This window comes from Ursus arctos, unplaced genomic scaffold (assembly GCF_023065955.2).
Source record: "Ursus arctos isolate Adak ecotype North America unplaced genomic scaffold, UrsArc2.0 scaffold_3, whole genome shotgun sequence".
NCBI classification, from domain to species: domain Eukaryota; kingdom Metazoa; phylum Chordata; class Mammalia; order Carnivora; family Ursidae; genus Ursus; species Ursus arctos.
The window spans coordinates 91,968,141-91,981,156 of NW_026622985.1; the positions used below are offsets into that span (position 1 = coordinate 91,968,141).

General features: G+C 37.1%; 1 protein-coding gene across 2 annotated transcripts in view; it reads right to left on the minus strand.

Annotated features, from left to right (window-relative positions):
• The window catches only part of TPK1 (thiamin pyrophosphokinase 1), a 318,384-nt gene that overhangs the window by 171,660 nt on the left and 133,708 nt on the right, over nucleotides 1–13,016 (minus strand). The gene's annotated exons all lie outside the window — the stretch shown is intronic.

Consider the following 13,016-nt stretch of genomic DNA (forward strand, 5'->3'; position numbering starts at 1 on the left):
AAAAGAGTAACTCCACATACTCAACTAATTCATCAACTTAGTCACACTATCAGTCAATGTTTATCCCCCTTTAAAAAATAAAGATTAAAGAAAATTCTTGGTTTAAAAAACTCCCAGTTCAGGGGCACCTGGGTGGCTCAGTCGGTTAAGCATCTGCCTTCAGCTCAGGTCATGATCTCAGGGTCCTGGGATGGAGCCCCACATCAGGCTCCCTGCTCTGCGAGGAGTCTACTGCTCCCTCTCCCTCTGCCCCTCCCCCCTGCCCATTCTTTCTCTCTCTCTCATTCAGTCTCACTCTCTTTCAAATAAATAAAATCTTTTTAAAAAAATAAAAACCTCCCAGTTAAAAAACCCTAACACCAAGACACATAATCTTTCTATATTACTTTCTACATATATACAAACCTTTACATTATTGTGCCCTCACATAAGTTCAGAACTTCAACAAATTTGAACAGAATAGATGAGAAGGATGATTAGGCATTCTCTGCAGAGCAGGAGTCAGTTCAAAAACATTTTCCAAATGCCCTGTTAACACACTTCTAGAAACAGGAGGTTTCTAGACAGGTTTTAAATACTACACAAGTCACAGGTACCAGGTAGAGGGAGAGAACTCCCCAAAATCAATGTTTCTAATTACATCATGATTTTCTTATTTCTCTTCCCCACCATTCATATTTTTTTAGAACTTTTCCAGAAAGTCTATCTTCCTCTATGTACATAAGCCCTCCTTTACTTTTACATAAAACACTTGCATGACCTGGTAGAATTTCTTCCCACTTAAAACACCTAAGTGTGGAAAAATAAAACTTCCTTGGATTTCTCAGTGCTCCTACAAAAAGTGTTAGCCTCCGGAGCCTCTGAAAAATATTATTATGTAAAGAAGGGATTGTTTACCTTCATCCTCGAGAAATATTCTGCTTTTCACACCCCATGAGAATTAGATTTGCAGGCATTTATCTAGTTAATTGTTCTGATTCAAAAGAATAACCAAACTTCAATATGTCTTCTTAAGAGGGCCAAGTTGCTACATAAAAGACTAGATTCCTAGTTAAAAGGAGACTAGAGCTTTAAGTCGCTGATTATTCTATGTCAAAAGAGTGGAAGCCCCAGAACCTGGGGACATCTCTAGGTCATAAAAGCCAAGACACAGAGGTTATCAGGCTCCTAGAGAGATTCTACTGATACACCAATGGGTTGGGGTTAGGATTCAGGGTCATAGAATTTCCACAGAGACTTCTGCAAGAGGGCAGAAGCTGCCACAACCCACTTAAATTTAGGGGGAAAAATCGTATTTCCTCTTCTTTCACTTATGCAGGGTGCAGCTACAAGCACAGGACAACGGACCTGGCTGTCACTGCAGGGCCAAAGGGTAAGAACTAGAGCAGTGGGGACTGAGGTATTAAGAAACCAGACTCGGAACACCTTATATGTGCACTCAGGATAAAATTAATAAAGACGAACATGAAAAACCCAATACTAACTCTGTTCTTTCATGCAATTTTTTTCAAGTTTTTAACTTAATTGGAAATATTACTTCTTAGGTCTAACCTCATCTAACTAATCTGTGTTAGATCAACTCTTCTTTGAGCTGTATGTCCGTAGGACAAGTGGTAAGGAGTTCTACCACAATGATCTGTACCGTATAAAGTGCTTAGATTTCATCATTGGTTTGTTAACCAATGATGGTAACCTACTGAAATGTTTGTTAATAAAATTGTTACATTCACTGAATATCAACCATGTACAAAAGACAACAGTTTATTTCAGAATAATGCAGAATTGGGAAGTACCTAAGTTTTTAAATCACTTGCCTGGTTTCAGTATCTTCCTGTAAACTTTTCTCCTCAAAACGTCCCTGGCCACATAGCCATTACTTCTAAGTTCATCTTATACCTATTTAAGTAAATACTTTTTACTCTATCCACATGAGAACTAAAAATAGACTATTAGGTCTTTCCTCATTGTTTTTCCTGTTGCAAAAATTCATGTATTTTTGAAGTTTCTTTAAAATATCTCCCTCAAACAACATTCAACCACCCACAGAACAAACCTCATACAGATCTCAGAATATTATTATTGCTTGCTAGGGTCTGAATGTTTGTGTACTCCAAAAATGCGTATGTTGAAATCTTAACTCCTAATATGATGTTATTTGGTGGTGAGGTCTTTTGGAGGTGACTGAGGCAGGAGGGTGTCCTCGTGATTGGGATCAGAGCCCATGTAAAAGAAACCCCAGCTCTCCTGTCCCTTTCACTATATGAGGACACAGTGAGAAGACAGGCATCTATGAAGCAGGGAGTAGATCTTATCATACACTGAACCTTGATCTAGGACTTCCCAGCCTCCTCAACTACGAGTAATAAGTACTTGTTTACAAGCCACCCAGTCTATGGGATTACTTAGAGCAGGCAGCAAGGATGAGGCATTGTTGGAAGGGGTAAAAGGAATCGTTCCTCCAATATCCTCATTATCCTTTGTGAGGAACCGAGGTCCAAGAAGTCAAGTGAATTTTGTATGTATGGCCGAGTATCCAATCTACTTCACCATGTAAAGCAGCCATTTAAACTTAGGACTCTGGTTCTGTGCAGTATGAATCATCCAACTTCCTCATAAAACTGAATTTATACGGCTCTACAAATTTTAGTCCCTCAGATATCTAGAATCAATTTGCCCATTTCCAAATATACTGATTTTGACAATAAATACAAATGAAAAATAAAAACTGATACAAACAGGCAACTAGTGTCTGTCCCCCTAGGATATATAATTTTAAACAGAATTAGATCTCTTTTATCGCATACTGTGAATCATGAAGGAAAGCAATCCTACAAATTTACTTATATTTTCATGTAAAATATTAACAGGAAAACAAACATATTGGTAAAAGATAACTTCGATTAACTTTTTAATATAATTTTCTCCAATATAACATATGTGCTTTAAAAATGAACAAGAAAAAAAATGAACAAGGATGCTTATTTCTAAGAAGGCTCATGCCAAAAATACACCTGCTATACAGGCTGAGATGACCACAATAATTATAACTTTTTGTGATGTAATAAAGTAGTGTTTGAAACTTCCTGAAATGTGCTTTTGGACAGAGCAATTAAAAGCCCATCCCACATTTCTGAGGCACCGGTTGCCATGGTACTTGGGCGTTCTGAAGAGGTACTTACTGGGGATGACACTTCACAGATATAGAGGTATGATGTTATGATAAAAAGAGTTTACACAGGAAGATTATTTTCGCATCTCTTTGGGGACTGATTGCTTATAGCAAGTGCCCAAGGGTCTACAGAATTCTGTCTCCACTGACCATACTTCTGTTCACTCTTGGCATCAATCAGACCAGTACACCTCATCTTGGTATCCTCAATCTACTGGCACTGATTGGTTGGTACTAAAAGGTGTTCCAAATGCTCAATAAATAGTTTGGACTCTTTTGATTTTTACATTTAACTCTTACTATACCTGACACTCACTAATGACAAAATAAGAGTTCAAAAACTAATTAGTGAGCTGAAGATCCATAGCATATAATAATCAAGAGGGAGGCTGATATATTTAGAAAATATGCCTAAACATGATGTGTTAGCACCAAGTACACAAACGCTGATAATAATACAGTGAAGTAAAAAGGTAGAGGAGTGGGTGGGCGGCAAGAGGAAATGAGAAGAGGATGGGGCAGAATGGGGAAAGATGGCAGGAAAAAAGGGGGAGAAGGGAAGACTAGTGAAGGGGAGGGGAGGAAATGCGGAGAGAGGAGAAGATGGGAAAATGGTAAAAGGGGAAGAAAAAAGACAGGAGAGGGAAGGCAGGGGAAGACAAGAGTGAAAAAGAAGGAGGAAAGAAGCACTTATTACAAACTTATTATGCTTTGCCCAACACTTCCTAGCTTGTCCAAATTACTGAACTTTCCAGAGTCTCACTTCTTCACATGTAAAATGAAGATAATTTAGAATGGTTGTGAAGATTAAGAGTTAATCCACGTAAAGCACTTAGAAAATGCCTGGCACACAGTAAGCACGATTTAAAGCCCATTGGCTAAAATAGAAGTTATTACTAGAGAAGCTAAGTAATGTGCCTGAGGTTATAAGGCTAATAAGAGCTAGAGCCAAAATTCAAACCCAGGCAGCCCAATCTTTGTTCTTGGACAGCTATGTCTACAGCCTCCCACGTATGTACATTTACGAAATAGAGCCAAACGTTGTCGTGGAGAAAGTTCTCTACACAACCACATGACTCCCCTGCAGGTTTCATTAATCAGCATTAATTTGGTCAACCTGTATATTTTAGGAAAGTATCACCGAAGCAGAAGAGGATGATTTGTGCTGCTTGCTAAAGGAAAGATGGGATTTGATTAAAGGAATATGTATCTGAGAACACTGCTGAAAAAGAGTATGGCCACAGATACAAGGCAAAAAATGGTACTCTGTCCAAAGAAAGGAGGAATTAATCGCTCAAAGATTTGAACTAACATTCTCTGCAAAACTGCATAACTTAAATAAGAGGAGGGGGGCAAAAAGAAGGTGATTCAAAATATAATAAGGAAAAATGACTGTATATATAGAAATCATTAGTTCAACTGTCTTCATAAATACATCTCTAAACGTAATAAAGGTGTCAAAAGATAGTTAAATATTTGCATAATTGTGGATAAAAGAGACGTTCTGAGGAAAGAGAAAACATACAATGACAAAAAAAATCCTATTAGGTTGTATAAAAATGTTAACAATGTGCTTATAAAAAAGTATAAGGTCAAATTATAATATTTTTATACATGCAAAATATATAATGCATAAAGACTGTTATCCCTAATATACAAATAGTACTCCAAACTGGTAAAGGAAACAACTCCAATAGAAAAAACTGTCAAAGGCTATTCAAACCACACAAGGAAAAGTCACACGAGAAATGCAAAAGGCACTAAGTACATGAAAATACGGTAGGTAAGTAATTACTTGTCAAAGAAATAAATATTAAAGCTAGAGTAGGATACTGACACAAGAACTTGTCAAAAATTAGGAGCAAGTGTTGCTAGCCTGAAGAAAAACAAGTACACTCACAGAACACTGGGATCATGAATGGAATACAGCTAACAGACCAGCAATCCCACTTGAGAATCTATGCTACAAAGGACAGTACACAGGATATCTGTACAATAACAACAAGGAGAAAAAACTAAATGTTTAATAATCAGAGAAGGTTAAATAAAATATAATGTCCCCTAATAGGGAAATAGACAGCTTTAAGATGAGTTGACTTCATCCTAGAGTTGACAACTATCCCAGAGGGAATGTCTACTCCACGTTATTGAGTAAAAAAAAAAAAAAAAAAAAAGTTCTATGGGGCGCCTGGGTGGCTCAGTCATTAAGCGTCTGCCTTCAGCTCAGGGCATGATCCCAGAGTCCTGGGATCGAGCCCCACATCAGGCTCTTCCGCTATGAGCCTGCTTCTTCCTCTCCCACTCCCCCTGCTTGTGTTCCCTCTCTTGCTGGCTGTCTCTCTGTCAAATAAATAAATAAATAATCTTTTTTTTTAAAAAAAGTAAGTTCTAGAGAAATGTATATGCCCTCACCTTGTTTGTGATTAAAAAAAAAGTTTTTACATACAAGCTGCACATAATTACTGTATACAACTTGATAAATTTAGAGATAAAGACACACCCATAGAACCATGACCACAATCTATGTCATAAACATACCCATCACCTCCAAAATTTAACTCCTGCTTTAGTATTAGCTTTTATAAGAACAGTTAATGTAAGATCATCAGTGTTTTATACTTCTCACTGTACTAGTCTTTCTCTTCCTCGGTTAAGTTTATTCCTAAGTATTTTATTCCTTTTTGACAACTTTGTAAGTGAAATGGTTTTCCTAATTTCCTTTTCAGATACTTTGTTGTGTGTAGAAATGCAGCTGATTTTTGTGTATTGATTTTGTATACTGTAATTCTGCTGAATTCATTTGGTCCAACAGTTTTTTTTTTGTTTTTATTGTGCATGAATGTGTGTGCAGTCGTTAGGGCTTTAGAGATATAAGATCATGCCATCTGCAAACAGAGCTAATTTTACTACTTCCTTTATGATTTAGAAGACTTTTATTTCTTTTCCTTGCATAATTGCTCTGGCTAGGATATCTAGTACTACGCTGAATACTAGTAATGAGACTGAGAATCCCTGTCTTCTTTCAGATATTAGAGGAAAAGTTTTCAGCTTTTCACCACTGAGTATGATGTTAGCTGTTGGTTTTCCATATATGGACTTTATTGTGTTGAGGTAATTTGAGTTTTTAATCACAAAAGGGTGCTGAATTTTGTCAAATGCTTTCTATGCACCTATTGAGATGCATATGTGATTTTTATCCTTCATTCTGTTACTACGGTGTATCATGTTGATGATATGTTGACTCATCCTTGCATAGCAAGGATAAATGCCACTTGGTCATGGTATCTGATTCTTTTAATGTGCTCTTGAATTTGGTTTGCTATTTTGTTGAGGATTTTTGCATACGTGTTCATCAGGGATATTGTTCCATAGTTTTCTTTTGGGATCTCTGGCTTTATATCAGGGTAATGCTGACTTAATTTAAAAAAAAAAAAAAAAAAGGAAAAAAAATGGAAGTATTCCTTCTATTTTCTGGGAGAGTTTGAGAAGGAATGGATTGATTTTTCCTTAGAAACTTAGAAAAATTCATCTGTGATATCATCTTTTCTGGCCTTTTCTTATTGGAAGGTTTTTGATTACTGATTCAATCTTATTTGTTACTGATCTGTTCAGGCTTTCTATATCTTTTTTTTTTTAAGATTTTATTTAATCACTGCTTCAATCTCGTTACTGCATATTGGCCTATTTAAGTTGTCAATCTCTTCCTGTTTCTGTCTTGGTAGTTTATAGGTTTCCAGGAAGGCATCTATTTCTTACAGGTTGCTTAATTTATTGGCATATACTTGTTGATAATAGTTTCTAATGATTGTTTCTATTTTCTTGGTGTTAGTCGTGATCTCTCCACTTTCATTCATAATTTTATTAATTTGGGTCCTTTCTCTTTTCTTTTGTTTTTTTGTTTTTTTTTTTAAAGAATTTATTTATTTATTCGACAGAGAGAGACAGCCAGCAAGAGAGGGAACACAAGCAGGGGGAGTGGGAGAGGAAGAAGCAGGCTCATAGCGGAAGAGCCTGATGTGGGACTCGATCCCGGAACGCCGGGATCACGCCCTGAGCTGAAGGCAGACGATCAACCGCTGTGCCACCCAGGCGCCCCCCCTTCTCTCTTTTCTTTTGGATAAGTCTGGCCAGTGGTTTATCAATCTTATTAATTCTTTCAAAGAACCAGCTTCTAGTTTTGTTGTTCTGCTCTACTGTATTTCTGGTTTCTAATTCACTGATCTCTGCTCTAATCAGTTGTCTTTTCGTGCGTGGCTTAGGCCTGTTCTTTTGTTCCATCTCTAGCTGTTTAAGGTGTGAGTTTAGGGACTATATTTTTAGATTTTTCTATTCTTTTGAGTGAGGCTTGGATGGCTATGTATTTCCTCCTCAGGACTGCCTTTGCAGTATCCCATAGGTTTTGGACCAATGTGTTTTCATTCTCATTGGTTTCCACAGATTGCTTAAGTTCTTCTTTAATTTCCTGATTTACCCAAACATTCTTAAGCAGGATGGTCCTCAGCTTCCAAGTGTTTGAGTTTCTTCCAAATTTTTTCTTGTGATTGAGTTCCAGTTTCAAAGCTGTGATCACCAAGACAGCATTGTAACTGGCACAAAAACAGACACACAGATCAATGGAACAGAATACAGACTCCAGAAATGGACCCTCAACTCTATGGTCAACTAATCTTTGACAAAGCAGGAAAAAACATCCAATGGAAAAAAGACAGTCTCTTTAATAAATGGTGCTGGGAAAACTGGACAGTTATATACAGAAGAATGAAACTCGACCATTCTCTCATACCATACAAAGATAAACTCTAAATGGATGAAAGACCTCAATGTGAGACAGGAATCCATCAAAATCATAGAGGAGAACATAGGCAGTAACCTCTTCGACATCAGCCACAGCAACTTCTTTCACAACGAGTCTCCAAAGGCAAGCGAAACAAAAGCAAAAATGAACTTCTGGGACTTCATCAAGATAAAAAGCCTCTGCACAGCAAAGGAAACAGTCAACAAAACAAAGAGGCAATCCGTGGAATAGGAGAAGATATTTGCAAATGACACTACAGATAAGGGGCTGGTATCCAAGATCTATAAAGAACTTCTCAAACTCAACATCCAAGAAAAAATTATCAAATTAAAAAATGGGCATGGGGCGCCTGGGTGGCACAGCGGTTAAGCGTCTGCCTTCGGCTCAGGGCGTGATCCCGGCGTTGTGGAATCGAGCCCCACATCAGGCTCCTCCGCTATGAGCCTGCTTCTTCCTCTCCCACTCCCCCTGCTTGTGTTCCCTCTCTCGCTGGCTGTCTCTATCTCTGTCAAATAAATAAATAAAATCTTTAAAAAAAAAATGGGCAGAAGATATGAACAGACACTTTTCCAATGAAGACACAGGAATGGCTAACACACAAATGAAAAAATGTTCAACAGCATTAGCCTTCAGGGAAATTCAGAACAAAACTACATCGAGATGCCACCTTACACCAGTTAGAACAGCAAAAATTGACAAGGCAAGAAACAACAAATGTTGGAGAGGATGTGGAGAAAGGGGAACCCTCTTACACTGTTGGTGGGAATGCAAGTTGGTACAGCCACTTTGGAAAACAGTGCAGAGGTTCCTCAAAAAGTTAAAAATTGAGCTACCCTATGACCCAGCAATCGTACTACTAGGTATTTACCCCAAAGATACAGATATAGTGAAAAGAAGGGCCATATGCACCCCAATGTTCATAGCAGCATTGTCCACAGTAGCCAAACTGTGGAAGGAGCCGAGATGCCCTTCAACAGATGAATGGATAAAGAAGATGTGGTCCATATATACAATGGAATATTACTCAGCCATCAGAAAGAATGATTACCCAACATTTGCATCAACATGGATGGAACTGGAGGAGATTATGTTAAGTGAAGTAAGTCAAGCAGAGAAAGACAATTGTCATGTGGTTTCACTTATTTGTGTAATATAAGGAATAACAGGGAGATTGTTAGGAGAAGGAGGGAAAAATGAAGGGGGGAAAACAGAGTGGCAGATGAATCATGAGAGACTGTAGACTCCGGGAAACAAACTGAGGGTTTTATAGGGGAGAGGGGTGGGGGAATGGGCTAGCCCAGTGAAGGGTATTAAGGAGGGCACATATTGCATGGAGCACTGGGTGTCATATGCAAACAATGAATCATGGAACACTACATTAAAAGCTAATGATGTACTATATGGTGACTAACATATCATAATAAAAAAAGAAAAATATTTTATTTATTTATTTGACAGAGAGCGAGAGAGAGAGAGAGTATAAGCAGAGGGAGTGGCAGGGAGAGGGAGAAGCAGGCTCCCGCTGAGCAGAGAACCCGAGGCGGGGCTTGATCCCAGGACCCCGGGATCATGACCTGAGCCAAAGGCAGCCGCCTAATGGACTGAACCACCTGGGTGCCCAAGGTTTTCTATTTCTTCTTGACACAGTCTTGGTATGCTTTATTGTATGTTTCTAGGAATTTATCTATTCCCTTTGGGTTGTCCAATTTGGTGGCACATAATTGCTCCTAATAGTCCCTTATGATCTTTTTCATTTCTGTGACACTGGTTATAATATCTCCTTCATTTATGATTTTATTTATTTGAGTCTTCTTTCTTTTTTTCTTGGTTAGTCCGGGTAAGGATTTTCAATTTGGTTTATCTTTTCAAAAAACCAACTCTTACTTTCATTGATTTTTCTTTTTTCTTTTTTTTAAAGATTTTATTTATTTATTTGACAGAGAAAGAGACAGCGAGAGAAGGAACACAAGCAGGGGAAGTGGGAGAGGGAGAAGCAGGCTTCCTGCCGAGCAGGGAGCCTGATGCAGGGCCCAATCCCAGGACCCTAGGATCATGACCTGAGTGGAAGGCAGATGCTTAACGACTGAGCCACCCAGGTGCCGCATTGATTTTTCTATCTTTTTCTCTATTTCATTTCTTTCTGCTCTAATCTTTATTTCTTTCCTTATATTAACTTTGGGATTAAGTTTTTTTTTTTTTCTAGTTCTCTGAACTGTAATGTTAGGTTGTTTGAGATCTTTTTAAAATATAGATGTTTATTACTATTAACTTCTCTTTTAATATAGCTTTTGCTGCATCCCATAAGTTTTGGAATTAACAGGGCTTTAAAACAATAAAATAAAAACAAAAATACCTGTAAACCTATTCATACATTTTTGTATAAGCATGAAGTAAATAATGGTAGTGAATGGATGAAGCTGTTGACACTATCTCAGAGGATGGGATTTTTTTTTTTTTTTTTGAAGATTTTAAAATAACAAAAGTAAAACTAAAAGAGATGACTAGAACACCGAGATTAAACAAAAATAAGCAAAAATAATAATAAAGCAAATACAAATAAAATCTTTAACACATAGTTAAAATAAAAATTAAGGCTAGAGTGAGAAGAGAGAACTGATAGAGGGAAAACATAACTTTGCAAAAAAAAAAAACCTTGAATTAGAGAAAAAGTAAAAAAGGTACAATAAAGAGAAAGATCTGAAGGCTCTTACCCTAGATGAAAACTTCTAGGAAATATTTTTTGAATACTTCCTACATGCCAGTCTCTATATTTCATTCATGCATTTTATATTAATTAGTAAAATTTTATTTAATTTTCATAACCATTCTATAAGGTTTTTATCATCCTAATTTTATGGTAGAAAGCCAAGTCTGGAGATATGAAGTAACATACACATATGTCACACAGATTCAAAATGTTCTCCCCTCCTCCTCTTCCTCCTCCTCCTTTCTGAATTGAAGATAACCTTGCCTGGCATAGGGAAATTTTCTTGCTATACTTCCCTCACAAGATGCAATTCCACTTCTTCCAAAATCTTGGCCCTTATGTGAAATATTGTTCTACTTGTATGTCCAACCAGGGCTGCATGGTAATCAAAGAGCAGGGTGAGTGCAGTGCAAAGTTACTCAACACCATAAGCTATCAATCCCTAGGTAAGCTCCAGTTAAACTTTTCAAGTTTGTGATTTGTTTTAATGAATAGAGAAGTGGTAAGGAGAGGCACGATTATAAAATCATATGAGGTTGCTGAAAGCATATTTTATTCTAGGCAGTGAGCAAACAAAACAATATTCAATTCTGTGACCAAGTGTTCTAAGTCAATATCAACAGTGCAAATTCTGTGGGTAAGAAATTAAAATAGATGGACTGCTCTTTCCATCTGTGCTACGGGAATTGACCTGTAGCCACTGCAACCAGTTAGAAAGCCAGACAAAGTATGTGAAACAATGGTGTCCGGACAGTGGAAAATAGGCAGTTCAGGACAGTGCTTACTGAAACAAGTGAGATGAGCCCTATTATTGTCTCAGCTTTCTTCCTGGAGCCAGTTCTAGCCAGTTTTCTAGTGATAGGAAACTCAGAGACCTATGGTCTCCTCAAAAGAGGGGACCAACTTTAAGGGAATATGAAAAGCTAGGAAATATAGAAAAGAGTATCTGAGAAAATGGAACTACAGGGAGAAAGAGACCTCTAGAAAGCTGCAGAAAGAGTTTCTTGAGAGTTTGGACACATACTTATCTATACACAAATGAGAAGTCCAGGGTGGGGGGAGGACCACCAGAAAGCAATGGTCACAACAATTCCTAAAAATAAAATATGGCTGGCTAGAATCCATGTTCCTGTCATCAAGAATACAGAGACATAGTAATAAACAGGTCATTAGAGTCTCACATTAAAAGTAAGACTAAATTAGTCCCAGAATAAAAGTTGCTCTGGACCTACCACAAGGAAGATTATTTACTTTTTTAAGAAAGTTTAAAATAAAGTTTCAAAAGCACCAAACTCACCCATAAGTTATTGAACCATATCTCAGAACAAAAGTCAACACTGTTAGAGGAATAAAACAAATCTAGTAACAACTCCAAATTAAAAACGTACAGCAGTCAATCAAAAATTACCAGGCAGGCAAAGAAGAAAACCATAACCAGACAAAGAAAGACAAAGAGGCTGGTGCTAACAGATAAGGACATTAAAACAACTATTACAAACCTGTTCCATACACTCAAGAAGGTAAAAGCAAGCATGAACACAAGCAAGAAATGGAAGATATACAGTAACTACAGGGAACATTTAGAAATAAAAAATACATTATCAGAAATGAAAAATACACTGGAGAATTAACAGATCAACCACACAAAGGTACAGCTAATAATCCAACGGTGGACATAAAATGGAATAAGAAAAAATAATACAGAAGAAGGAAAAGGGGAGCAACTTTATGGCTCAGTCAGTTGGGTGTCTGACTCTTGATCGCAGCTCAGGTCGTGATCTCAGGGTCGTGAGTCAAGCCCCACATTTTGCACTAAGTAAAAAATGGTTGAAAGATCTTAAAAAAAAAAAAAAAGAAGGAAAAGGAAGAAAAAAGAATGGAAAAAGTGGCAAAATGTAGATTTAAATGTAGTAGATTTAAACGTAATCATACTGATAAATACATTAAATGTACATGGGCCAAATGCTCCAACTGAAAGACCTAGATTTAACATTAAATGAAAAAGATATCTGTCTACAAAAAACTACAGACATAGATGGATTTACGGTAAAAGCATGGCAAGAAATACACTATGCAAATATTCATAAAAAGAAAGCAGAGCAGATATATTATTATAAGACAAGGTGGACATCAGAACAAGGAATATTGATAAATATAAAGAAGGGGCAATTTCATAATGATAAAAGGATAATTTAATCAAAACAATTAACCAATCAGTATACAATAAAAGAGCGCCAAGATAATCAAAAATAGAAAAAAAAGACAAATCCATTATCATTTTCAACAATCCTCTCTTAGAAACTGATAAAACAAGTAATTCAAAAGAATGGAATATACTCCTATTT